General features: G+C 47.3%; 1 protein-coding gene across 2 annotated transcripts in view; it reads left to right on the top strand.

The window, feature by feature from the left end:
- Window positions 1–6: 6 nt before the first annotated feature.
- Window positions 7–1,879, top strand: part of PPM1A (protein phosphatase, Mg2+/Mn2+ dependent 1A) — a 60,859-nt gene continuing 58,986 nt past the window's right edge. For both annotated transcript variants that reach the window (XM_019518380.1, XM_019518379.1), the window contains exon 1: window positions 7–123. The gene's annotated coding sequence lies outside the window, so the exon portion shown is untranslated. The remainder of the gene's footprint in view (window positions 124–1,879) is intronic.

Here is a 1,879-nt window from a genome sequence, read left to right as displayed (position 1 = left end):
CGCGGGGGTCGGTGGCGCTGCGTGGAGCGGGGAGCCATGAGCGCGGAGGGCCCCCGGGGCACACAGCCGCGCTCCGCCGCCCGCGAATGAGCTGAGGCTGGGCCTGACCGCCGCCGCCGCGGGGTGAGTTCGTGAGGGGGGCGCGAGGCCGCGGCCTAGCGCCCCCGGGGTGGGGGGCGGGGTGCGTCGTGAGGGATCCCGGGACACTCGGCCCGCAGGCCTGCACCAGGCGCCGCTTGGTCCCCCTGGGCGGTGGGGTGGGCAGCCCCCCATTGCGGCCCCGGGCATAGGGGAAGTTGGGCCAGGAAAATGGTCCCCCCGGGCTCGGCCTCTGCATCGCACTTGCCCTGTGGTGTGTGGCGGAGCAGGCCTCGCTCGTGCCCACGGTTGGTTTCTGCCCCCGTACCAAGGCCGAGTCATTTAGGAGAAGAGGTGCCTGATCTCCTAATGAGGGGCAACTTTCTTGTGTGGTGGCGGCGCCCCCCCGCGAGGGGCAGAGAGCCGCCACACGCGGTGTGGGCACGCTGAGCCTTACATAAGTACGCGCCGCGCTGACTTGCTGTAAGGCCTTGCTCTGGTTCGGGGGGTTGAGTTTTAGTTGTGGACCGGCAGGATGTGAAGATTTTCCTCTGCCTTCTTTTTTAGTTGTTTTTTTTTTTTCAGTTGGCTTTTTAAAAAAAAAAAAAATATTTATATATATTTACGTGGGAATTTCTGTCGGTAAGTCAGAGACATTTCATTGCAACTCTCGCTCCATCCTCCTCCCTCTGTCGGGGGAATGGGAAGAGCTGGTCGAAGCGAACGCGTCTGAACAAGCAGGATTGGCTCCATCGCTGGATGCAAATAGCGTTTTGCAAAGTGGGGGGGTTTGTTGTTGTTGTCATTTTTTTTTTCTTCCTCCCCTGTCGGATCAAGCTGGTTGCTTATTTACAGGATACCTTAAACACTGTTACATTGAGTTGTGTTCTCGCTGACATCAGCTGTCTTATTAACTGTCCCTAAAATATTTGAAAGATTTAATTCTGGCACAATTCATTTTGAAAACTTATGCAACTTGTATGTTTAAGCATGCAGCTGTCAATAAAAGGGAGATCTTATTACACTGGGCCATTTTAGTACAACTTGGTTTGAGCATCTGCTTCCTAATGAGGATCTAAACAAACTGCATTTAAGCAGGATAACAGTGATTTGATTAATTTGTAGAACTTCGAATGTCAAAATTGAGCATTTGAGCATCTCTCTGTCTCTCATGATTGGCTCAGCAAAATCGTTTAAGAAGGAAGAAGTTCAGTAAAAACAAATTGTGCTTATTAAATAGAAACAAGCGGGGGGGTAAAGTATGTCATAAAGCAAGTCAAAGTTAAGTATTTTCTAAAATCTTGAACTGTTTTTTCAACAGACTATAGAACAGCTGTGGAAAATGTCCATTTGATAAAATGAAGCTTATTGGTAAATTTGATGGTTTATGTTGGTTGTGAAAATCTGATTTCAGGTTTTGATGGGTCAAAAACACAAGTACACTTTATTTCTGTCCTAGAGTCTGTTGGTGACTGATCCACATCATAAAATACTCATTTTGGCATGAGTTGCTGTTCTGTGAAGACCAGTGACTTGAATAACAAAGATGGCAGTGGCTTGGCAAAACAGCATAGGGGAACTTGCATAGCCTTTTCTTGTATGAATTGAGGCACACACAATTGCTAATCCTCTGATCAGTGAAATCATCATGCCGGGGCTTTAAAATGAGAGAGTCCATCTGAAATCTTATCTTTTTTTTTTTTTTAATTAAAGTGATTTCAAATACTGGTTCTATCCTTGTTCTTAACAGTTTTTATTTTTAACAATTCTGAGTCCCTATCGATTTTTTTTTTTTTTTTTT

Source organism: Gavialis gangeticus, unplaced genomic scaffold (genome assembly GCF_001723915.1).
Source record: "Gavialis gangeticus isolate Ggan-Ray unplaced genomic scaffold, GavGan_comp1, whole genome shotgun sequence".
In the NCBI taxonomy this organism is placed as follows: Eukaryota; Metazoa; Chordata; order Crocodylia; family Gavialidae; genus Gavialis; species Gavialis gangeticus.
This window is presented reverse-complemented; position numbering and strand designations above follow the sequence as displayed.